We start from the raw sequence: 27303 nt of genomic DNA, 5'->3' as shown, positions 1-27303 counted from the left end.
GGTGCTATGGGGACGATAGTGTGCGGTGCGACTGCAAGCACAGCAGACAAAAATGCACTGTGGCAATACGGCCGGTCGCACACTATCACCCCCACCTCTTTCCTGGCCACATCTCATCATTCCACTATATTTATCATGAAATGATAAATCTAGGACTTTGCGTCCCATCCCTTCAGCTCAGAGTGCTATATGGTCCTGATTTACTAACTTTTATATCTCAAAGAGCCAGAATGGGAAAAAGAAGTTTGAAACAATCAGAGGCTGTCATCTCCTGCCAAAGGAAACTTTGCCCTGGATGGAAGAGGCTGACGGCAAGCTGTGAGACACAGAGAGGTGTACAGGGCTGTGTAGCCACAAGAAAGCAGATGCCCAGAAAGAAGAACTGCCTTACTGGAACTCAATGTGTAAATAACATAGAATGTAATGAGAGATAAACTGCAAACATAAAATGTTGCCAGCCCATGTCCTTCTGCTTCATAAAAGGACACCTAATTGTACCTGTGCAGTCACCCTAACAAGGCGTAACCTGTCCTTGCAGGAAAGGGATATTAATCATAACTGCCTTGTGCAGGTTCTATTAATAATTGTCCTCTTTATTGAGACATTCAATAATTATATTAAGCCTGGAGGTCAGTGCACTGTAACGTCATCAGCTATGCTGCAATTAGCTCCCAAATACCTGGAAATATTTGCTTAATTATGTTTGCTATTCTGATCATGCTATGTATTTGTAGCATTACTAACATTTTGTATTCCTTTTTTGATCATATTGTACATTGCTCTGAGCTTTATGGATAGGGAAATTATGAAACTTAAATAAGTAAATGTACAAATAAGTCGCTAGCACTGCTCCTTGCAGGTTAGTGGCATAAACAGGTACCAGACGTGCTGTAACTCTCTCTGGGGGCCGGATGTATTAAACTGCTCTCTCATCCTATGAGTAGAGCTGCTGTATCTCTATCTCTAGGGAACCAGAGATACAAAGGACATTCTCTCATCTTGAGTCTGTAGGTGCCATCTCTCTCTCTCTCTCTCTAGGAGCTGGACATATTAAGATATTCTCCAATCATGTATCTAGGACTGCCATATCTGCCTCTCTAGTGGATGGATGTACAAAGGTATTCTCTCATCCTTTGTCTAGGGGTATGAAATCTCTCTCTCTGGGGGTCAGAAGTACAAAAGCATTCTCCCATCCTGCATCTAGGGGCGCAGTATATTTTTCTCTATTCAGTGACAGGCCGATACAGTAAAAATCACAGGAGAGCGGGTGAGCGTCCACTCTCCCGGCGTGCGCACAGGCCACTCTCCTGTGCGCGCAATTCAGTAAATACAATTATTCAAATTAGGGCCCATGGTAAAAAGAGGAGCTAGGGACACTAGCGTGTTCCTAGTGCCTCTTTTTTGACAGGAGCAACGGCTGTCAGCGAGTTTGACAGCCGACGCTCAATTTTGCTGGCGTCGGTTCTCAAACCCGCTGACAGCCACGGGTTCAGAAAATGGACGCCGGCAAAATTGAGCGTCCGGTTTTCAACCCCCGAGCCGCGGGCTGATTTTAAATGGTTTTTTTTTTATTATTTTTAACTTTTGGGACCTCTGACTTAATATTGCCATGATATTAAGTTGGAGGGTGCACAGAAAAGTGGGAGATCATATTCAACATGTCAAAGAGCTACAAAAAGGGCAAAATTGCATGCGTATTGTGTCACCATCGTTCAGGAGCTCAAAGCGAGTGATATGGATAAAAGAGTCAGATACTGTCACTGGGTGCAATGCAAAAGATTATACACATACGTCAAGATATGTAGTGTATTTTTTTTGTTCAGATGGCTTCATCCTAACAGAAATAACAACAGAATATTTGGGGCCTCTTTCGAGTGAATCTCCCTGTAGTAATTGATGGCAGATAGAGACCAAATGGCCTATCTAGTCTGCCCAGATTGAGACTTTCTCTGGTTTTTCACCATTTTAAATAGCTGAGCATATACATTTCTACTGCCTAAACAAACACCAGGTCCTTCTACCCCATGTCTCCTACCAATCTTTCAACCCTGATCCCACCACTACCTGAGAACTGTCCCAACTATAAAAGGGCCGCACACGTAAAAACCAGGGTTACAAACGTGGTCAGGTCTTGTGCATGCCGCGCGCATTGTAGAACGGACCCAGCCCCACGCTAAGGAAAGATAACCCATGCTATAATTACACGATGTTGGGTTCCATATTAGGTGCTACAACCCAAGAAAGAGATCTAGGTGTCATAGTGGATAACACATTGAAATCGTCAGCTCAGTGTGCTGCGGCAGTCAAAAAAGCAAACAGAATGTTGAGAATAATTAGAAAAGGAATGATGAATAAAACGGAAAATGTCATAATGCCTCTGTATCGCTCCATGGTGAGACCGCACCTTGAATACTGTGTACAATTCTGGTCGCCGCATCTCAAAAAAGATATAATTGCGATGGAGAAGGTACAGAGAAGGGCTACCAAAATGATAAGGGGAATGGAACAACTCCCCTATGAGGAAAGACTAAAGAGGTTAGGACTTTTTAGCTTGGAGAAGAGACGACTGAGGGGGGATATGATAGAGGTGTTTAAAATCATGAGAGGTCTAGAACGGGTAGATGTGAATCGGTTATTTACTCTTTCAGATAGTAGAAAGACTAGGGGGCACTCCATGAAGTTAGCATGGGGCACATTTAAAACTAATCGGAGAAAGTTCTTTTTCACTCAATGCACAATTAAACTCTGGAATTTGTTGCCAGAGAATGTGGTTCGTGCAGTTAGTGTAGCTGTGTTTAAAAAAGGATTGGATAAGTTCTTGGAGGAGAAGTCCATTACCTGCTATTAAGTTCACTTAGAGAATAGCCACTGCCATTAGCAATGGTTACATGGAATAGACTTAGTGTTTGGGTACTTGCCAGGTACTTATGGCCTGGATTGGCCACTGTTGGAAACAGGATGCTGGGCTTGATGGACCCTTGGTCTGACCCAGTATGGCATTTTCTTATGTTTCTTATGTTTCTTATTATGCGCAGAAGTGCTGGACCCTGCAAAAGGGGTGGGCTGGGGGTGTGGTCTGGGTGGGGAGGGGCAGGGCAGGGGCGGCTGGGACAGTACCATTAGCCACTGTCCTGGGGAAGTGCGCACTGGGAGCCAGCTGGCATGCGGAGATTAATTCTGTTCCCAAGGAGTAGTAAGTATGAAAATAGAAATATGATAGTACATGCTGACATGCGCATGTGATAAAATGATCATGTCCACGTACATGCACCGGGAACCGCATGCACATGGACGCGTGTGCGCACCTTTTAAAATCTACCCTTGTTTTATTTTCTTTCATTTCTTCTACCTGCTCTTATCACTGCACTCTGTCACAGTTTTGGACGCCAGTATCTCTGCCAGTGGATGTTCTTATCACTGAACTCTGTCACAGTTTTGGACACCAGTATCTCTGCCAGTGGCTGCTCTTATCTCTGCACTCTGTCACAGTTTTGGACACCAGTATCTCTGCCAGTGGATGTTCTTATCACTGCACTCTGTCACAGTTTTGGATGCCAGTGTCTCTGCCAGTGGCTGCTCTTATCTCTGCACTCTGTCACAGTTTTGGATGCCAGTGTCTCTGCCAGTGGCTGCTCTTATCGCTGCACTCTGTCACAGTTTTGGACGCCAGTATCTCTGCCAGTGGCTACTCTTACCACTGCACTCTGTCACAGTTTTGGACACCAGTATCTCTGCCAGTGGCTGCTCTTATCACTGCACTCTGACACAGTTTTGGATGCCAGTATCTCTGCCAGTGGCTGTTTCAGGCATCCAACACCCTTTTGGCAAAGTAGTGTTTTCTCATCTTAACTTTGAACCATCTTCCCTGCAACTTCATATCATGACCGCTTGTCCTTGAATGTCCTTTTCTTCCATCCTCTTACTGGTGAGAGGATGGAAATGAGGGCACCTCAGAAAAGATAATAGCAGAACTATAAAAGTCTAGAGAAGGTCAACAAAATGATTACAGAGATGGATCTGCTCCCTTATAAAGAAAGCTGAACAGATTGGGGCTCCTCTGCTTGGAGAAGGGATAGGATAGAGGTTTATGAAATTATCTGTAGTATGGAACAAGTTAATTGGGAATGATTAGTTACACTATCAAACAGTATTAGTGTAGGGACATCCCCTGAAACTAACAGCAGATTTAAAACAAATTTAAGAAAGCATATAATTAAGCTAAGAACCTGCTGCCATAAAATATGTTTAAGGCTAGTAATCTAACTAAGTTTAAAAAAAGGGGTGGACAAGTTTCCAGAGGACAGGTCCATAAATAATTAGTAGCCAGATAGACTTTGGTTTCTCCACTTCTAAGTTATTGGGGAGCGGATTTTCATATTGGGATTTGCCAGGCACTTCCAGGCCACTGCCAGAGACAGGATGTTGGGCTCGATGGACAGCATGTAATTTCTTACAGTCTTATGAAGCACTGGGGTAACCTGTACAGAGCAGCAGTGGTAACCCAGAGACAGCACTGGGGTAACCTGTACAGAGCAGCAGTGGTAACCCAGAGACAGCACTGGGGTAACCTGTACAGAGCAGCAGTGGTGTGATTGCATTGTAACCCAGAGACAGCACTGGGGTAACCTGTACAGAGCAGCAGTGGTAACCAAGAGAAAGCACTGGGGTAACCTGTACAGAGCAGCAGTGGTGTGATTGTATTGTAACCCAGAGACAGCACTGGGGTAACCTGTACAGAGCAGCAGTGGTAACCCAGAGAAAGCACTGGGGTAACCTGTACAGAGCAGCAGTGGTGTGATTGCATTGTAACCCAGAGAAAGCACTGGGGTAACCTGTACAGAGCAGCAGTGGTGTGATTGTATTGTAACCCAGAGACAGCACTGGGGTAACCTGTACAGAGCAGCAGTGGTAACCCAGAGACAGCACTGGGGTAACCTGTACAGAGCAGCAGTGATAACCCAGAGAAAGCACTGGGGTAACCTGTACAGAGCAGCAGTGGTAACCCAGAGAAAGCACTGGGGTAACCTGTACAGAGCAGCAGTGGTAACCCAGAGACAGCACTGGGGTAACCTGTACAGAGCAGCAGTGGTAACCCAGAGACAGCACTGGGGTAACCTGTACAGAGCAGCAGTGGTGTGATTGCATTGTAACCAAGAGACAGCACTGGGGTAACCTGTACAGAGCAGCAGTGGTTACCAAGAGAAAGCACTGGGGTAACCTGTACAGAGCAGCAGTGGTGTGATTGTATTGTAACCCAGAGACAGCACTGGGGTAACCTGTACAGAGCAGCAGTGGTAACCCAGAGAAAGCACTGGGGTAACCTGTACAGAGCAGCAGTGGTAACCCAGAGAAAGCACTGGGGTAACCTGTACAGAGCAGCAGTGGTAACCCAGAGAAAGCACTGGGGTAACCTGTACAGAGCAGCAGTGGTAACCCAGAGACAGCACTGGGGTAACCTGTACAGAGCAGCAGTGGTAACCCAGAGACAGCACTGGGGTAACCTGTACAGAGCAGCAGTGGTGTGATTGTATTGTAACCCAGAGAAAGCACTGGGGTAACCTGTACAGAGCAGCAGTGGTAACCCAGAGACAGCACTGGGGTAACCTGTACAGAGCAGCAGTGGTGTGATTGTATTGTAACCCAGAGAAAGCACTGGGGTAACCTGTACAGAGCAGCAGTGGTAACCCAGAGACAGCACTGGGGTAACCTGTACAGAGCAGCAGTGGTAACCCAGAGACAGCACTGGGGTAACCTGTACAGAGCAGCAGTGGTAACCCAGAGACAGCACTGGGGTAACCTGTACAGAGCAGCAGTGGTGTGATTGTATTGTAACCCAGAGAAAGCACTGGGGTAACCTGTACAGAGCAGCAGTGGTAACCCAGAGAAAGCACTGGGGGTAACCTGTACAGAGCAGCAGTGGTAACCCAGAGACAGCACTGGGGTAACCTGTACAGAGCAGCAGTGGTGTGATTGTATTGTAACCCAGAGAAAGCACTGGGGTAACCTGTACAGAGCAGCAGTAGTAACCCAGAGAAAGCACTGGGGTAACCTGTACAGAGCAGCAGTGGTAACCCAGAGAAAGCACTGGGGTAACCTGTACAGAGCAGCAGTGGTAACCCAGAGAAAGCACTGGGGTAACCTGTACAGAGCAGCAGTGGTAACCCAGAGACAGCACTGGGGTAACCTGTACAGAGCAGCAGTGGTAACCCAGAGACAGCACTGGGGTAACCTGTACAGAGCAGCAGTGGTGTGATTGTATTGTAACCCAGAGAAAGCACTGGGGTAACCTGTACAGAGCAGCAGTGGTAACCCAGAGACAGCACTGGGGTAACCTGTACAGAGCAGCAGTGGTAACCCAGAGACAGCACTGGGGTAACCTGTACAGAGCAGCAGTGGTAACCCAGAGACAGCACTGGGGTAACCTGTACAGAGCAGCAGTGGTGTGATTGTATTGTAACCCAGAGAAAGCACTGGGGTAACCTGTACAGAGCAGCAGTGGTAACCCAGAGAAAGCACTGGGGTAACCTGTACAGAGCAGCAGTGGTAACCCAGAGACAGCACTGGGGTAACCTGTACAGAGCAGCAGTGGTGTGATTGTATTGTAACCCAGAGAAAGCACTGGGGTAACCTGTACAGAGCAGCAGTAGTAACCCAGAGAAAGCACTGGGGTAACCTGTACAGAGCAGCAGTGGTAACCCAGAGACAGCACTGGGGTAACCTGTACAGAGCAGCAGTGGTAACCCAGAGACAGCACTGGGGTAACCTGTACAGAGCAGCAGTGGTGTGATTGTATTGTAACCCAGAGAAAGCACTGGGGTAACCTGCATGGAGTGCCAGCTAAAAGCCTATAACAGAGTGAAAGGTTGGATGAAGTATATGGAGGCAGGGGCACTGCATGTCCGCTTCCAGAGTGTAATTTGTATGCACACTACCCAAAGTAGACAAACGTTTTGGGGCAGACTAGATGGACCAGATTGGTCTTCATCTGTTGTCATTTACTATGTTAGAAAGATATGGCATCTATGTAGTGTCTAACTAGTGACATATAAAAACCTAGGTATTTCATGCAGTGGAATAGAAACATGGAAATGAAGGCAAAAAATGACCAAATGGTCCCTCCAGTCTGCCCAGTAAGCTTATGGTAATATCTGCTGCACTTTGTAGGTTACCCCATGCTTATCAGTTTCCCACACCGTAAAAGTCAAGGCCCTCGTAGGTTGCTGTTTGAATCCAATTCCCTGTTATGCCTTGATGTTGAAACAGAATAGGACTTGTTCTGGTGCTGTGCTAGTGTTAATCACAATTTTAAAAAATGGTTGCGTCCTTTTTTTTAAGACTTCTCACTCTGCACTGAGAGTTGCCCACCTTGCTACAGGAAAATCCCTTAAGAGAATGGGTCAAAATGCTGCTGTGACTGTATTCACTGTGCCATCAGACAGTTCTCTAAGCAGTCGTGGAAGTAACAACAGTGGATGACAATAGTATGCAAGCAGAGTCATCCTCAATATAATCACACCATAGATCCTTTCTTCTAGTGCCACATGCATACACTGTATCTCCTTCCTTCTGCTCCCACACACCCTGTATCACCTAACACCACACACACACAGACCCATCCTCAACACATACGGTACACATAATGTATCAACTCCCTTCTAGCAGCACACACACACACACACACACTATATCACCTAACACCATATACGCACAAACTCATTGTATCACCTTCCTTCTAGCGCCACACATACACAGTATCACATAACACCATACACACACACGCACACACTATATCACCTAACACCATATATGCACAAACTCATTGTATCACCTTCCTTCTAGCGCCACACATACACAGTATCACTTAACACCATACACACACACACACACACGCACACACTATATCACCTAACACCATATACGCACAAACACATTGTATCACCTTCCTTCTAGCGCCACACATACACAGTATCACTTAACACCATACACACACATACACACACACACACTATATCACCTAACACCATATACGCACAAACACATTGTATCACCTTCCTTCTAGCGCCACACATACACAGTATCACTTAACACCATACACACACACACACACACACACTATATCACCTAACACCATATACGCACAAACACATTGTATCACTTTCCTTCTAGTGCCACACATACACAGTATCACTTAACACCATACACACACACACACTATATCACCTAACACCATATACGCACAAACATATTGTATCCCTTTCCTTCTAGCGCCACACATACACAGTATCACTTAACACCATACACACACACACACTATATCACCTAACACCATATACGCACAAACACATTGTATCACCTTCCTTCTAGTGCCACACATACACAGTATCACTTAACACCATACACACACACACACACTATATCACCTAACACCATATACGCACAAACACATTGTATCTCCTTCCTTCTAGCACCACACATACACAGTATCACATAACACCATACACACACACACACACACACACACACACTATATCACCTAACACCATATACGCACAAACACATTGTATCTCCTTCCTTCTAGCACCACACATACACAGTATCACATAACACCATACACACACACACACACACTATATCACCTAACACCATATACGCACAAACACATTGTATCTCCTTCCTTCTAGCACCACACATACACAGTATCACTTAACACCATACATACACACACACTATATCACCTAACACCATATACGCACAAACACATTGTATCTCCTTCCTTCTAGCACCACACATACACAGTATCACATAACACCATACACACACGCACACACTATATCACCTAACACCATATACGCACAAACACATTGTATCTCCTTCCTTCTAGCACCACACATACACAGTATCACATATCACCATACACACACACACACACTATATCACCTAACACCATATACGCACAAACACATTGTATCACCTTCCTTCTAGCGCCACACATACACAGTATCACTTAACACCATACACACACACACACGCAAACACTATATCACCTAACACCATATACACACAAACACATTGTATTACCTTCCTTCTAGCGCCACACATACACAGTATCACTTAACACCATACACACACACACACACACATACGCACACACTATATCACCTAACACCATAAACGCACAAACACATTGTATTACCTTCCTTCTAGCGCCACACATACACAGTATCACTTAACACCATACACACACACACATGCACACACTATATCACCTAACACCATATACGCACAAACACATTGTATCTCCTTCCTTCTAGCACCACACATACACAGTATCACTTAACACCATACACACACACACACACACACTATATCACCTAACACCTTATATGCACAAACACATTGTATCACCTTCCTTCTAGCACCACACATACACAGTATCACTTAACACCATACACACACACACACACTATATCACCTAACACCTTATATGCACAAACACATTGTATCTCCTTCCTTCTAGCACCACACATACACAGTATCACTTAACACCATACACACACACACACACACACTATATCACCTAACACCATATATGCACAAACACATTGTATCTCCTTCCTTCTAGCACCACACATACACAGTATCACTTAACACCATACACACACATACACTATATCACCTAACACCATATACGCACAAACACATTGTATCACCTTCCTTCTAGTGCCACACATACACAGTATCACATAACACCATACACACACACACACACACACACACTATATCACCTAACACCATACATGTACAAACACATTGTATCACCTTCCTTCTAGTGCCACACATACACAGTATCACATAACACCATACACACACACACACACACACACTATATCACCTAACACCATATACGCACAAACACATTGTATCACCTTCCTTCTAGTGCCACACATACACAGTATCACATAACACCATACACACACACACACACTATATCACCTAACACCATACATGTACAAACACATTGTATCACCTTCCTTCTAGTGCCACACATACACAGTATCACATAACACCATACACACACACACACACACACTATATCACCTAACACCATACATGTACAAACACATTGTATCACCTTCCTTCTAGTGCCACACATACACAGTATCACATAACACCATACACACACACGCACACACTATATCACCTAACACCATACATGTACAAACACATTGTATCACCTTCCTTCTAGTACCACACATACACAGTATCACTTAACACCATACACACACACACACACACACACACATGCTTTATCTCCTAGTGCCACAGGCCCCCCCCCCCCCCCAAATAACCTTCCTTCTAGTACCATCCCCCATTTAGCCTAACCTCTAATACCATACAGAGCCATCCTCAATAGGTACACACATGCTGTATCTCCTTCCTTTTAGAAGGAAATAGCAGCCCTCCATACACATGGAGGGCTGCTATTTCAAAAAAATAAAATATTAACAAAAAAATAAAAACAGGGGTGGGTAAGAGTATGGGGCAAGGGGGTGGCCTGCTTGTTGCAGCGATTGCTACCCCTAATTGAGCTGGATGTCACTTGGATGCAGATACAGAGCTGCTCTCTAAATTGGGTGGAGGGGAATTAGGGCTGGAGGGTACTGGAAGCCAATAGTAACAGGTGGGAGAGAGAAAAAGGGGGAAAAAATGGATAAAGTGCGTAGCTTGCTGGGCAGACTTGATGGGCCATTTGGTCTTCTTCTGCCATCATTTCTATGTTTCTATATGTTTCTATGTAAGTATTGCAATTTAAACAATTAAAATCACACCAATTCTGTATTTTCTATACAAAATTCCATTACTTAGAACCTATAAACTGATTCTTTAGAGAAGTCCTGTGAGAACTGGATTCATACCTGTGTGTCTTGCCTCTGGTTTCCTCTCTCTCTTGATGAATCCTCTGATCTGGAGTGTCTCAGGCACACAGGTACCTGTGCAGAGCTGGATACACACCTTGTGACTGCTTCATTCACTGTGGCTCTGATCCAGAGTGTCCCATGTATACAGGTACCTGTGCAGAGCTGGATACACACCTTGTGACTGCTTCACTCACTGTGGCTCTGATCCAGAGTGTCCCATGTATACAGGTACCTGTGCAGAGCTGGATACACACCGTGTGACTGCCTCACTCACTGCAGCTATGAGCTGGAGGGTCCCATGTACCCAGCAGGTACGTCTGAAGCGCTGGATACTCACCTGTGTGTCTGTCTCTGGTGTCCTCTCTTGCTGCAGCTCTGAGCCCAAGCGTAATGGGTACACAAGTATCTGTGCAGAGCTGAATCCGTCCAGCCAGACCTGGTTAGAGTCACTCCAGACTGGTTTCTTGCCAGTTAAATCTGGAAGCCCCATCATCACCTTCCCTCCCACTCTTCTTTGCCCAGCCCTGCTCTGCCCCCGCCCTCACCTGGCAGCAGAATTTTCTGTTACAAAGATACAAAGAGAACATCGTTTGCAACAAATTTAAAACTTAAACTAAAAATGTCAGTGGATTGGAAGATAGTGAACCCAAGTGAGCAAAGGGAATGAAGGATATGTGGAGAGGGGGAAAAGAGATAGAGACAGAGAAACTAGGGGAGGGGCAGGAGAGAGAAAAAGGAAAGATAGATATGGAGAATCCCACACACCACCAGTTCTGCACAAAAACATCTCCAACAAGGAGTGCAGAGCAGAACTAGAACCGTCCCCTTACTACTCAGTATACAAAATGGAGTATTCAAACTCTGATGTCAGTAACTGTGACCCAAACTCCCTCTACTACCAGACACTCTGTGAAGGAAGACAAAACTCTGCAAAAAAAAAACCCCACTCAGCACCAGGGCTGACTCTAGGGCGGTGCAGGGCTGGGGCAAATAAGCCAGAGGCCACCCATCCCCACCCTGAGACTGAGAGCAAGGTCAAAGGTACCCTCCCACCTGCAAAAAAAGATTCTTCAAATCCTCAACCCTCCACCTGCGCTCCAAAACTCCAGTAAGCACTCATCCCCTACAGCGTTTACTCTTTGCCACCACAGCAGTGCATGTAACTATGATTATAATGTACAAATCGTTGTGATATTTTTACCTTGGAAGACTGTCCTTTTTCATGTAAAAGCTGCAATTATAAATGCATAACTTTTCATTGTGTGTGGAGAGGGCTCTGAGGGGTGGGGGATAGTGGAGCAGGTGTGTGTGCATAAGACTGTAAGGTTCTCCGAGGGCTCCTACTGCCCTGAATGGACACTAAGTTTGGATATTGGACTGGAGGCCAGAGTCCTAGTTTTTGGTAATGATGGTTTATGTTATATTAGTGACAATTTGGTTCTGTGATGGTTTTTTCTCTGATTTCTCTAAAATTTGCTATTTATATTATGCTTTTTCTTTAGTTTCACATTAGAATTCAAGAAACATCATGTACATGTCAAGATTGTATTCTGCTTTTATGATTTGTATGTATTTCTACTTGAAACTCTAGAGATGGAAAAGAGAGATCAAATACGAGAAATAAGTATCTCTCAGGCACTGAGTCTTCCTCTACATGGCTGATCACCTGCCGGCCCTTCCTCCACACTACATGGGTGACGAGCACTGACACTGCCTCTTTCTCCATCCCAGTGACAGGCACACACTCATGATGCTGCCCCTTTCTCTGTATCATGAGGAAAGACTCGTGGCTGATGGTGCCACCTGTTCCTTCCTGCAGTTGGAGGAAAGCATCTACATGGAGCCCCTCAAAGGCCTGGCCTGGGACAATCACCCCAGTTCACTTCCCCTCCCCCTAAGAACAGCCCTGCTCATCACCTATGTAACAAACCTATCATATCATAACAGCACAAACTACCAGGACTCACACAGCAACAACCTACCTATGAAAAGGCAGCCCCGCAAATATCACACCAGCCCTAGAACCCCAGTGCATCTCCTCTGGGAAAAAGAGAACAAGCCAGGCTGTGACAGCTCCCTACACAGAAACTGAACGCTAGCATAATACACCCAATCACAACACAGACATACCCTCACCAACCAGGCTACCTTTATTGGGGATTAATCAAGGTGACAGCCCCATGCCTTGCACTCTGGATCCCCACCAGCTATTACTCTATCACACATCATCATTTCCTTATCTTGCATGCTGGGAGTTCCAGTGGCCTCAGCAGGTAGAGAAAAAGAGAGACCCCATTCTACTGTACAGATAAGGGTGGAGTCCCACTTCAAACCTTGGGTCTTGTATCCCCCCTACGATCAGCCCTGCTCACCATATACAGAATAAGGGACCATAAATTAGAAATAGAAACCTGCACACAAAAGATGAACCACAACCCAGACTGCATGCAGTGCAACACCTGAGCAGTAGAACCAGCGATGCATTTCCCCTGCACTGTGCAAAATGCAAAGAGAGAGGAGACGCACATTTCCCAAAGCTGAGAGAGAAAATCACAGACTTCCCACAAAAGAAGGAGCAGGAAAACCTGCGTCTAATCCTGGGGGAAAGAGGAGAAACAGCAGCGAGAGCAGCAGAGTCTGTGGTATCCTGCCCCCAGGCCAGAACTGGGATCTGAGCAGACACAATACGGACCAGAATCTGGGATCTGAGCAGAGACAATCCGGACCAGCACCAGAATCCGGGAACTGTCTGGTATTTCTGCTTCTGACATGTGGTCATTTTATTTTACTGTTATTATTAGTATTACACAATATGTTTTTTCTATCTTATACATGTACAAACATGTACAAACTGTCATGTCAATAAAGTTTCATGAATTTGAATAGAGGGGCAGGAAAAAGAGAATTGGAGAGGAATGAGGGGGGGGGGGGGGAGGCAGGTATGAGAGAACCAGAAAGGAACATGGACAGGGCAGGAGAGAAAGATGGAGAGGGGCAGGAGAAAGAGAAGCAGAGAGAGACATGGGGAGGGGCAGGAGAGAGAGACATGGGGAGGGGCAGGAGACAGAGAAGCAGAGAGAGACATGGGGAGGGGCAGGAGAGAGACTCAGTGAGAGACATGGGGAGGGGCATGAGAGAGTCTCAGTGAGAGACATGGGGAGGGGCATGAGATAGACTCAGAGAGAGACATAGGGAGGGGCAGGAGACAGAGAAGCAGAGAGAGACATGGGGAGGGGCAGGAGAAAGAGACATGGCAAGGGGCAGGAGAGAGACTCAGTGAGAGACATGGGGAGGGGCATGAGAGAGACTCAGTGAGAGACATGGGGGGCAGGAGACAGAGAAGCAGAGAGAGGCAGGAGAGAGAGACATGGTAAGGGGCAGGAGAGAGACTCAGTGAGAGACATGTCGAGGGGCAGGAGAGAGAGACATGGGGAGGGGCAGGAGAGAGAGACAAGGGGAGGGGCAGGAGAGAGACTCAGTGAGAGACATGGGGAGGGGCAGGAGAGAGACACAGTGAGAGGCATGGGGAAGGGCATGAGAGAGACTCAGTGATAGACATGGGAAGGGGCAGGAGAGAGACTCAGAGAGAGACATGGGGAGGGGCAGGAGAGAGACTCAGTGAGAGACATGGGGAGGGTAATGAGAGACACTCAGTGAGAGACTCAGTGAGAGTCATGGGGAGGGGCAGGAGAGAGAGACATGGGGAGGGACAGGAGAGAGACATGGGGAGGGACATGGCGAGGGGCAGGAAAGAGACTCAGTGAGAGACATGGGGAGGGGCAGGAGAGAGAGACATGGGGAGGGGCAGGAGAGAGACTCCGTGAGAGACATGGGGAGGGGCAGGAGAGAGAGACATGGGGAGGGGCAGGAGAGAGACTCCGTGAGAGACATGGCGAGGGGCAGGAAAGAGACTCAGTGAGAGACATGGGGAGGGGCAGGAGAGACACTCAGTGAGAGACTTGGGGAGGGACAGGAGAGAGAGACATGGGAGGGGCAGGAGAGAGAGACATGGGGAGGGACAGGAGAGAGACATGGGGAGGGACATGGCGAGGGGCAGGAAAGAGACTCAGTGAGAGACATGGGGAGGGGCAGGAGAGAGAGACATGGGGAGGGGCAGGAGAGAGACTCCGTGAGAGACATGGGGAGGGGCAGGAGAGAGAGACATGGGGAGGGGCAGGAGAGAGACTCAGTGAGAGACATGGCGAGGGGCAGGAAAGAGACTCAGTGAGAGACATGGGGAGGGGCAGGAGAGACACTCAGTGAGAGACTTGGGGAGGGACAGGAGAGAGACTCAGAGACATGGGAGGGGCAGGAGAGAGAGACATGGGGAGGGACAGGAGAGAGACATGGGGAGGGACATGGCGAGGGGCAGGAAAGAGACTCAGTGAGAGACATGGGGAGGGGCAGGAGAGAGAGACATGGGGAGGGGCAGGAGAGAGACTCCGTGAGAGACATGGGGAGGGGCAGGAGAGAGAGACATGGGGAGGGGCAGGAGAGAGACTCCGTGAGAGACATGGCGAGGGGCAGGAAAGAGACTCAGTGAGAGACATGGGGAGGGGCAGGAGAGACACTCAGTGAGAGACATGGGGAGGGGCAGGAGAGAGAGACATGGGGAGGGACAGGAGAGAGACATGGGGAGGGACATGGCGAGGGGCAGGAAAGAGACTCAGTGAGAGACATGGGGAGGGGCAGGAGAGAGAGACATGGGGAGGGGCAGGAGAGAGACTCCGTGAGAGACATGGGGAGGGGCAGGAGAGAGAGACATGGGGAGGGGCAGGAGAGAGACTCAGTGAGAGACATGGCGAGGGGCAGGAGAGAGACTCCGTGAGAGACATGGGGAGGGGCAGGAGAGAGAGACATGGGGAGGGACAGGAGAGAGACTCCGTGAGAGACATGGCGAGGGGCAGGAAAGAGACTCAGTGAGAGACATGGGGAAGGGAATGAGAGACACTCAGTGAGAGACTTGGGGAGGGACAGGAGAGAGACTCAGAGACATGGGGAGGGGCAGGAGAGAGGCTCAGTGAGAGACATGGGGAGGGGCAGGAGAGAGACTCAGAGACATGGGAAGGGGCAGGAGAGAGACTCCGTGAGAGACATGGGGAGGGGCAGGGAAGAGACTCCGTGAGAGACATGGGGAGGGGCATGAGAGACACTCAGTACCATTGTCCCATTGTCACCACTGCTAAAATGTAATTGTATTAACTGTTGATTTGCCTCCATTCCATGTAAAAATAGTAAGACGCGTTCGTCCTACTATTTCTCCACGCTAATATGTAAACCCATGTGATGTACCCCAATGAATGTCAGTATACAAAAGCAAATCAATAAATAAATAATAACTTGAAAGAATACAGAAGCAGATCCTTTCCTAACAGCAGGGACAGGAAGAGGATGTGTGTGTGCGTGCTGCTTCCTTTTACCTGAAGGAGAAGGTTGGTGCCCACAGTAAAAGGAGATCTCTCTCAGCTACAGGTGCTTTCAGAGACTTATTCAAAGTCTCTTATTTAGCACGGAGGAAAGTAGGCTAGAAACAGGTTTTCTTCCATTGCTTGTTGTAGTTTGGATTCTCAGGTTGTTTGGAGGCTGAAGGGTGTCCGAAGACGTCTGAGATTGCGGCTGCTCCATACCTCTGCTGGTGCAGTATTTTTTGCAACTCACATTGTGTGTATTAGATTCTGAAGAAGCAGACGGGGTACTAAAGAAGTGGCTTGGAGAGTCAGGAGGACTGGATCTGAGATGGCATGTCTGACAGTGGTCCTATTTATCAGCAAACCTTTCCTTATCACACTTTTCAGTTCTATTGCTCTGACTTTGGAGACAAGACAGGTAAGAGCAAATATTCCAAAAGCAATTTGTATTCCTGCCGCTGGAAAGCACAAAGGGGATCTCGGAGTTTCTGAGCTACTATAATTTTATTTGATTCATAGAGGAGTGGAGGAGTTTGCAAAAAGTAGGCAAACTCACCTGGTCACAGTCCTGCTGGCAGAGCAGCACTGTGAGAAAGTTCACACTACCAGAGTATGCCACTGACAGGACACTGCTGTGAGGAAGCTCACACTGCCAGATTCCCAGTGACAGGGGCACTGCTGTGAGGAAGCTCACACTGCCAGATTCCCAGTGACAGGGGCACTGCTGTGAGGAAGCTCACTCTATGAGAATCCCACTGACAGAGGCACTGCTCAGAGGAAGCTCACATTGCTAGTCCCAGTGACAGGGGCACGGCTGGGAGGAAACTCATGCTGCCAGTCCCACTGACAGGGGCACTGCTGTGAGGAAGCTCACGCTGCCAGTCCCACTGACAGGGGCAATGCTGTGAGGAAGCTCACACTGCCAGATTCCCAGTGACAGGGGCACTGCTGTGAGGAAGCTCACGCTGCCAGTCCCACTGACAGGGGCACTGCTGTGAGGAAGCTCACCCTGCCAGATTCCCACTGACAGGGGTACTGCTGTGAGGAAGCTCACGCTGCCAGAGTCCCAGTGACAGGGGCAATGCTGTGAGGAAGCTCATGCTGCCAGTCCCACTGACAGGGGCACTGCTGTGAGGAAGCTCACGCTGCCAGTCCCACTGACAGGGGCAATGCTGAGAGGAAGCTCACACTGCCAGATTCCCAGTGACAGGGGCACTGCTGTGAGGAAGCTCACGCTGCCAGTCCCACTGACAGGGGCACTGCTATGAGGAAGCTCACACTGCCAGATTCCCACTGACAGGGGTACTGCTGTGAGGAAGCTCACGCTGCCAGAGTCCCACTGACAGGGGCACTGCTGTGAGGAAGCTCACACTGCCAGATTCCCAGTGACAGGGGCACTGCAGTGAGGAAACTCATACTGCCAGAATCCCAGTGACAGGGGCACTGCAGTGAGGAAATTCATACTGCCAGAATCCCAGTGACAGGGGCACTGCTGTGAGGAAGCTCATACTGCCAGATTCCCAGTGACAGGGGCACTGCTGTGAGGAAGCTCATACTGCCAGATTCCCAGTGATAGGGGCACTGCTGTGAGGAAGCTCACACTGCCAGATTCCCAGTGACAGGACACTGCTGTGAGGAAGCTCATACTGCCAGATTCCCAGTGACAGGGGCACTGCTGTGAGGAAGCTCACTCTATGAGAATCCCAGTGACAGGGGCATGGCTGGGAGGAAGCTCACGCTGCCAGTCCCTCTGACAGGGGCACTGCTGAGAGGAAGCTCACACTGCCAGTCCCACTGACAGGGGCACTGCAGTGAGGAAGCTCATGCTGCCAGTCCCACTGATAGAGGCACTGCTGTGAGGACATTCACACTGCCAAAGTCCCACTATTTTGGGCACTGCTGTGAGGAAGTTCATGATGGTATGGACATACACACTTCACCTAACCAAGTATTGCCTGAATGAGGATGGCATCTCCATACCACTCTCATTGACTTACACTGTGCTTCCCCAAATCCCCCATGACTCAAACACAGGAAGAGTGTCTCTTATGAGAAGCAGAAATACAAAACCGCTATTATTTCCATCCTACTCTGATCTGTCGCAGCGACAGGAAACCAGGCGGCTTGGCTCTCCCCTCAAATTCTGAATGCTGGTGGAAACCTTTTTGCAGGGTCCTGGTCAGGAGCTGAGGCAGTCTATATGTGAATGAATGTATATGCACGAGTGTGTGTGTGTGAGTTATGTGCATGCATGAGTTTGTGTGTCTGCACGTCTGTGAGTGTATGTGTGTGTGTATACATGTATGAGTGCATGGATAAGTTCATGCATGTACTTATTTGTGCATATGTGTGTGTGCATGTGCCTGCATTCGTGACTGCATTCTATTTATGTGCATGTGCGTGTCTGTTTATGAGCAAGTGTGTATATATTCTAAGAAAGTGCTGACTTCTCTCTTCACTGCTGATGCTGCTCTCACTGTGACTCACTGTCTTGCTGCTCTCATGTATTTGCCCCTCTGTCACTGATATTCACTTCTCTTCCCACCACATCCGTCACAGCCTGATCAGAACAGATAGCAGGTTACTCAGAAGTGTGTCAAAACAACTCTGCGGCTTCAGTAACTCTAGTCCAGGACTCCTGGGTTGGGAGAGCTGAGATACTATTATGATCCAAGCAGAGCAGGCAGAGGCAATAGCACTGCATACATCTGGTATGCACCTCACAAAAAATGTACAAGAGAGAACTAAAGCCTAGCTCTCTTCTCTTACTGACCTCTCCACTATACATACTGTCCCCATCAAGTCTTCATGCACATATACACTGCCCAAACACAGGACACAGCACAGGCAGAATCAGTGCAAGCTTTCCTCACATGCACATATAATGCCACACTAACATATAGTGTCCCCATCAAGTCTTCATGCACATATACACTGCCCAAACACAGGACACAGCACAGGCAGAATAAGTGCAAGCTTTCCTCACATGCACATATAATGCCACACTAACATATAGTGTCCCCATCAAGTCTTCATGCACATATACACTGCCCAAACACAGGACACAGCACAGGCAGAATCAGTGCAAGCTTTCCTCACATGTACATATAATGCCACACTAACATATAGTGTCCCCATCAAGTCTTCATGCACAAATACACTGCCCAAACACAGGACACAGCACAGGCAGAATCAGTGCAAGCTTTCCTCACATGCACATATAATGCCACACTAACATATAGTGTCCCCATCAAGTCTTCATGCACATATACACTGCCCAAACACAGGACACAGCACAGGCAGAATAAGTGCAAGCTTTCCTCACATGCACATATAATGCCACACTAACATATAGTGTCCCCATCAAGTCTTCATGCACATATACACTGCCCAAACACAGGACACAGCACAGGCAGAATCAGTGCAAGCTTTCCTCACATGCACATATAATGCCACACTAACATATAGTGTCCCCATCAAGTCTTCATGCACATATACACTGCCCAAACACAGGACACAGCACAGGCAGAATCAGTGCAAGCTTTCCTCACATGCACATATAATGCCACACTAACATATAGTGTCCCCATCAAGTCTTCATGCACATATACACTGCCCAAACACAGGACACAGCACAGGCAGAATCAGTGCAAGCTTTCCTCACATGCACATATAATGCCACACTAACATATAGTGTCCCCATCAAGTCTTCATGCACATATACACTGCCCAAACACAGGACACAGCACAGGCAGAATCAGTGCAAGCTTTCCTCACATGCACATATAATGCCACACTAACATATAGTGTCCCCATCAAGTCTTCATGCACAAATACACTGCCCAAACACAGGACACAGCACAGGCAGAATTAGTGCAAGCTTTCCTCACATGCACATATAATGTCACACTAACATATAGTGTCCCCCTTTCCTCACAAACACACTCATACACATAGGTCCATATTCAGCTACTGTGCAGCTGGCAAAGTGATCCAGATAAATCTAGCCAGTTAACTTAACCAGGATATTCAGAGGAACGCTCACGTTGCTGAATATACACAGGTTATATTTTTATTTATTTAAAATACTTGTATGCCATACATATCCAAATGATACATTCATAAAAATATCCAAATGATACATTCATAAAGACGGACTAAAAACAATACAATAAATAAAAAAAAATAAAAAAGATAAAAACAGACAACATAAAATAATCTAGTTAAAATCAAATTAGAACCAGAAACTAACTTCCAATATCACCAAAATAAATACAGTTAAGGAATATACAAACTGCTGGAGGCATAATGAACAAAATCATCTTAGTTTTATCTTTAAGTTAACCAGATACATTTATCTTGCTAACTTTAGGCCTATTCTTCAGGTGTCCTAAAATTGTCTGGCTAGGTTAACTGCTGAAAATTGGGGTTATCCAGTAACTTGCCCCTAGATTCATCATTCTGATATATGTATATGTATAGGTATATTTATAGCAGAATGATAAGCCATGAAAAAAAAAGGGGCAATAGTGTGCAGCCGGCTGCATTGTGGTGGTGCGGTTTCGCGTGCCGTACATCATCACCCCCATAGCTCCATGGGAAAAGGTGTAGTTATTTCCTATGGAAATAATGTGAAAAACATTATCACCCGCAGCGCTGCCAGCAGATAACTCCGCCCAAACCCCGCCCACACTCCTCCCCTTCCCCTAATTATAATAATAAAACACGCGATACCGGCACAACACGCAATAAAAAATGACCCTGTTGGCCAGATAACAGCGCTTTCATCCAGAATACCCCTCTACTTCCCCCAAACAGCCAGATAACTTGTTTGCCAGCTGAAAATGTATGTGGCTAGTCAGGCATGGTCAGAGTGGCAGGAATTTTAAATCGAGCTAAATTGCATAATTAGCTGGAAAAATGTGCTGACTATGGACCTCAGAGAAGAAATATAAGACAGACAGCAGCAGTGAAAGATTCCCTAAAACACACACAGTCCCACAACCCAACAGATATAGCATTGGAAGCAGCTGGATGAACTTTGCTTCTGAACTCCACCTCTCTTCAGTTTCCAGCTCGGTATCCTGCTGTTGGTGGGAAGTGTAACTCCAGTGCTCATGAATATCTGCATGAAGGAAAGTGGTGCTGTGCGCAGTGCACCCCAGGTAACAGCGTCCCTCCTCCCCTGCTGGAGAGAAAAATTAAGCCTTGCATAGATTATAAACACTCTCAGATGAGACCTGCATCAGTTTATGTAATGTTCATCTGTCTCCCCTTCAACTTTTTATCTGTTAGGAGAATACGCAGAAAATCGATGCAGTGAAAACAGGAACACACTGTGCAGGGTCTGCCCTGCAAGTTCTTACACCAGCGCCTGGCACACATGCTTTCAATGCCTTCCCTGCACTGCCACATGTAAAGGTAAAGAGGCATACATTTAGTCTCATTCTCCTCATGCATTCCCTGCACTCCCACATGTAAAGGTAAAGAGGCATACATTTATTCTCACTCTCCTCATGCATTCCCTGCACTCCCACATGTAAAGGTAAAGAGGCATACATTTAATCTCATTCTCCTCATGCCTTCCCTGCACTCCCACATGTAAAGGTAAAGAGGCATACATTTATTCTCACTCTCCTCGTGCATTCCCTGCGCTCCCACATGTAAAGGTAAAGAGGCATACATTTATTCTCACTCTCCTCGTGCATTCCCTGCACTCCCACATGTAAAGATAAAGAGGCATACATTTATTCTCACCCTCCTCATGCATTCCCTGCACTGCCACATGTAAAGGTAAAGAAGCATACATTTATTCTCACTCTCCTCATGCATTCCCTGCACTCCCACATGTAAAGGTAAAGAGGCATACATTTATTCTCACTCTCCTCATGCATTCCCTGCACTCCCACATGTAAAGGTAAAGAGGCATACATTTATTCTCACTCTTCTCGTGCATTCCCTGCACCGCCACATGTAAAGGTAAAGAGGCATACATTTAGTCTCATTCTCCTCATGCATTCCCTGCACTCCCACATGTAAAGGTAAAGAGGCATACATTTATTCTCACTCTCCTCATGCATTCCCTGCACTCCCACATGTAAAGGTAAAGAGGCATACATTTAATCTCATTCTCCTCATGCCTTCCCTGCACTCCCACTTGTAAAGGTAAAGAGGCATACATTTATTCTCACTCTCCTCGTGCATTCCCTGCGCTCCCACATGTAAAGGTAAAGAGGCATACATTTATTCTCACTCTCCTCGTGCATTCCCTGCACTCCCACATGTAAAGATAAAGAGGCATACATTTATTCTCACCCTCCTCATGCATTCCCTGCACTGCCACATGTAAAGGTAAAGAAGCATACATTTATTCTCACTCTCCTCATGCATTCCCTGCACTCCCACATGTAAAGGTAAAGAGGCATACATTTATTCTCACTCTCCTCGTGCATTCCCTGCACTCCCACATGTAAAGGTAAAGAGGCATACATTTATTCTCACTCTCCTCATGCATTCCCTGCACTCCCACATGTAAAGGTAAAGAGGCATACATTTATTCTCACTCTTCTCGTGCATTCCCTGCACCGCCACATGTAAAGGTAAAGAGGCATACATTTATTCTCACTCTCCTCGTGCATTCCCTGCACTCCCACATGTAAAGGTAAAGAGGCATACATTTATTCTCACTCTCCTCATGCATTCCCTGCACTCCCAAATGTAAAGGTAAAGAGGCATACATTTATTCTCACTCTCCTCATGCATTCCCTGCACTCCCACATATAAAGGTAAAGAGGCATACATTTATTCTCACTCTCCTCATGCATTCCCTGCACTCCCACATGTAAAGGTAAAGAGGCATACATTTATTCTCACTCTTCTTGTGCATTCCCTGCACCGCCACATGTAAAGGTAAAGAGGCATACATTTATTCTCACTCTCCTCGTGCATTCCCTGCACTCCCACATGTAAAGGTAAAGAGGCATACATTTATTCTCACTCTCCTCATGCATTCCCTGCACTCCCACATTTAAAGGTAAAGAGGCATACATTTATTCTCACGCTCCTCTTGCATTCCCTGCACTCCCATATGTAAAGGTAAAGAGGCATACATTTATTCTCACTCTCCTCGTGCATTCCCTGCACTCCCAAATGTAAAGGTAAAGAGGCATACATTTATTCTCACTCTCCTCGTGCATTCCCTGCACTCCCACATGTAAAGGTAAAGAGGCATACATTTATTCTCACTCTCCTTGTGCATTCCCTGCACTCCCAAATGTAAAGGTAAAGAGGCATACATTTATTCTCACTCTCCTCATGCATTCCCTGCACTCCCACATGTAAAGGTAAAGAGGCATACATTTATTCTCACTCTCCTCATGCATTCCCTGCACTGCCACATGTAAAGGTAAAGAGGCATACATTTATTCCCACTCTCCTCGTGCATTCCCTGCACCCCCACATGTAAAGGTAAAGAGGCATACATTTATTCCCACTCTCCTCGTGCATTCCCTGCACTGCCACATGTAAAGGTAAGGAGGCATACATTTATTCTCACGCTCCTTGTGCATTCCCTGCACTCCCAAATGTAAAGGTAAAGAGGCATACATTTATTCTCACTCTCCTCGTGCATTCCCTGCACTCCCAAATGTAAAGGTAAAGAGGTATACATTTATTCTCACTCTCCTCATGCATTCCCTGCACTCCCACATGTAAAGGTAAAGAGGCATACATTTATACTCACTCTCCTCATGCATTCCTTGCACTGCCACATGTAAAGGTAAAGAGGCATATATTTATTCTCACTCTCCTCGTGCATTCCCTGCGCTCCCACATGTAAAGGTAAAGAGGCATACATTTATTCTCACTCTCCTCGTGCATTCCCTGCACTCCCACATGTAAAGGTAAAGAGGCATACATTTATTCTCACCCTCCTCATGCATTCCCTGCACTGCCACATGTAAAGGTAAAGAAGCATACATTTATTCTCACTCTCCTCATGCATTCCCTGCACTCCCACATGTAAAGGTAAAGAGGCATACATTTATTCTCACTCTCCTTGTGCATTCCCTGCACTCCCACATGTAAAGGTAAAGAGGCATACATTTATTCTCACTCTCCTCATGCATTCCCTGCACTCCCACATGTAAAGGTAAAGAGGCATACATTTATTCTCACTCTTCTCGTGCATTCCCTGCACCGCCACATGTAAAGGTAAAGAGGCATACATTTATTCTCACTCTCCTCGTGCATTCCCTGCACTCCCACATGTAAAGGTAAAGAGGCATACATTTATTCTCACTCTCCTCATGCATTCCCTGCACTCCCAAATGTAAAGGTAAAGAGGCATACATTTATTCTCACTCTCCTCATGCATTCCCTGCACTCCCACATATAAAGGTAAAGAGGCATACATTTATTCTCACTCTCCTCGTGCATTCCCTGCACTCCCACATGTAAAGGTAAAGAGGCATACATTTATTCTCACTCTTCTTGTGCATTCCCTGCACCGCCACATGTAAAGGTAAAGAGGCATACATTTATTCTCACTCTCCTCGTGCATTCCCTGCACTCCCACATGTAAAGGTAAAGAGGCATACATTTATTCTCACTCTCCTCATGCATTCCCTGCACTCCCACATTTAAAGGTAAAGAGGCATACATTTATTCTCACGCTCCTCTTGCATTCCCTGCACTCCCATATGTAAAGGTAAAGAGGCATACATTTATTCTCACTCTCCTCGTGCATTCCCTGCACTCCCAAATGTAAAGGTAAAGAGGCATACATTTATTTTCACTCTCCTCGTGCATTCCCTGCACTCCCACATGTAAAGGTAAAGAGGCATTCATTTATTCTCACTCTCCTCGTGCATTCCCTGCACTCTCACATGTAAAGGTAAAGATGCATACATTTATTCTCAATCTCCTCGTGCATTCCCTGCACTGCCACATGTAAAGGTAAAGAGGCATACATTTATTCTCACTCTCCTCGTGCATTCCCTGCCCTGCCACATGTAAAGGTAAAGAGGCATACATTTATTCTCACTCTCCTCGTGCATTCCCTGCACTGCCACATGTAAAGGTAAACAGGCATACATTTAGTCTCACTCTCCTCGTGCATTCCCTGCACTCCCACATGTAAAGGTAAAGAGGCATACATTTATTCTCACGCTCCTTGTGCATTCCCTGCCCTCACATGTGTTTTTTTCTCTACCTGTTTATCCTGCTCTGTGTGTCAGGTGATCTGCCTCCCTCAATCCCCAGGAATCTGTCAGTGTAAGCCTCAGTACAGATGCGAGGACCAACCCCTGTATCCTGAGACCTGCCATCAGTGTGTACCAATCAAATGGTAAGGTAACCTCTGCCGCACAGACAACACACAAAATACACACTGTAATGGAACCGACTGGCCCAAATCTGAGAAGCTTGGCTTAGCTTAGATTCAGAAGGTAAGGCTTTCTTCAGCTCAGTGCTCTCACACCAACCCCACATCACATGACCATGCAACAATTGGGAGAACAGAAGGACTAAACACCAGATATAACTCCTGGGGGGATTCTGCACCAAAAATTGAAAATTATGCACTAACATTCTGTAAATTATGTAAAATTCTGCAGATTTGTCAAAATAACAGCATTTTTGCAAATCAGCATCTTACAATTCAGTGCAATCCAGTATTTCCATTTAAATAAAAGTAGAGAAAACAAAGAGCCAGATTCATGAAGGCTTTTCTCCCATTTTGTGTCTATGGGAAAACCCTTAGTGAATCAGGTGATTTCCTTTTGGCAGAAAGTATCAAACTGTACAGAGAATGTTTACCTTCTTCATGTGAGAATCAATTAATCTCTCTCCGTCTCACATGCAATCTCATATACACACAATCACTCTCTCCCACAATATGCAATCACACACACACACACAGGTTCCCAGGCAGCCACACACACATGAGTCACACAAACACTCTCTCCCACAATATGCAATCACACACATACACAGGTTCCCAGGCACCCACACACATATGAGTTCACACAAACACTCTCTCCCACAATATGCAATCACACACACACACACACACACACACACACACAGGTTCCCAGGCACCCACACACACATGAGTCACACAAACACTCTCTCCCACAATATGCAATCACACACACACACACACAGGTTCCCAGGCACCCACACACACATGAGTTCACACAAACACTCTCTCCCACAATATGCAATCACACACACACACACACAGGTTCCCAGGCACCCACACACACATGAGTTCACACAAACACTCTCTCCCACAATATGCAATCACACACACACACAGGTTCCCAGGCAGCCACACACACATGAGTTCACACAAACACTCTCTCCCACAATATGCAATCACACACACACACACACACATACAGGTTTCCAGGCAAACACACACACATGAGTTCACACAATCACTCTCTCCCACAATATGCAATCACACACACACACACACACATACAGGTTTCCAGGCAAACACACACACATGAGTTCACACAATCACTCTCTCCCACAATATGCAATCACACACACACACACACACACACAGGTAAAAAGCACTGCATCAGCAAGTTACCCCCATATTTATTTGTTCCCCAAACTGTAAGAGTCAGGGCCCTCATTGCTTGCTGTCTGAATCCAATTCCCCTTTTCTCACTGCTGTTAAAGCAGAGAGCAATGATGAAGTTGCCTTAACAATATCAAGGTGATATTCATTATTACCTAACTATTTATGCATCAGGTGCTTAACGGGTCTTTCTATTCATTATTACCTAACTATGTATGCATCAGGTGCTTAACGGGACTTTCTATTCATTATTACCTAACTATGTATGCATCAGGTGCTTAACGGGTCTTCCTATTCATTATTACCTAACTATGTATGCATCAGGTGCTTAACGGGTCTTTCTATTCATTATTACCTAACTATGTATGCATCAGGTGCTTAATGG

At 46.4% G+C, this 27303-nt stretch overlaps 1 protein-coding gene and 1 long non-coding RNA gene across 3 annotated transcripts in view; one reads left to right on the top strand and one right to left on the bottom strand.

The window, feature by feature from the left end:
* Window positions 1–11359, bottom strand: part of SCNN1A (sodium channel epithelial 1 alpha subunit) — a 62269-nt gene extending 50910 nt beyond the window's left edge. The window contains exon 1 of one of the 2 annotated variants that reach the window (XM_029580402.1): window positions 10917–11359. The gene's annotated coding sequence lies outside the window, so the exon portion shown is untranslated. The remainder of the gene's footprint in view (window positions 1–10916) is intronic. The other variant, XM_029580403.1, reaches the window with a different exon arrangement.
* A 10063-nt stretch (window positions 11360–21422) lies between these two features.
* The window catches only part of LOC115078766, a 35530-nt gene continuing 29649 nt past the window's right edge, over window positions 21423–27303 (top strand). Inside the window, exons 1-3 of the long non-coding RNA XR_003853149.1 lie at window positions 21423–21492; window positions 21623–21748; window positions 25564–25673. This is a non-coding gene — a long non-coding RNA (uncharacterized LOC115078766). The remainder of the gene's footprint in view (window positions 21493–21622; window positions 21749–25563; window positions 25674–27303) is intronic.

This window comes from Rhinatrema bivittatum, chromosome 16 (genome assembly GCF_901001135.1).
Source record: "Rhinatrema bivittatum chromosome 16, aRhiBiv1.1, whole genome shotgun sequence".
In the NCBI taxonomy this organism is placed as follows: domain Eukaryota; kingdom Metazoa; phylum Chordata; class Amphibia; order Gymnophiona; family Rhinatrematidae; genus Rhinatrema; species Rhinatrema bivittatum.
Note: the sequence above shows the minus strand (reverse complement) of the source record. Positions and strands in the feature narration are given on the sequence as shown.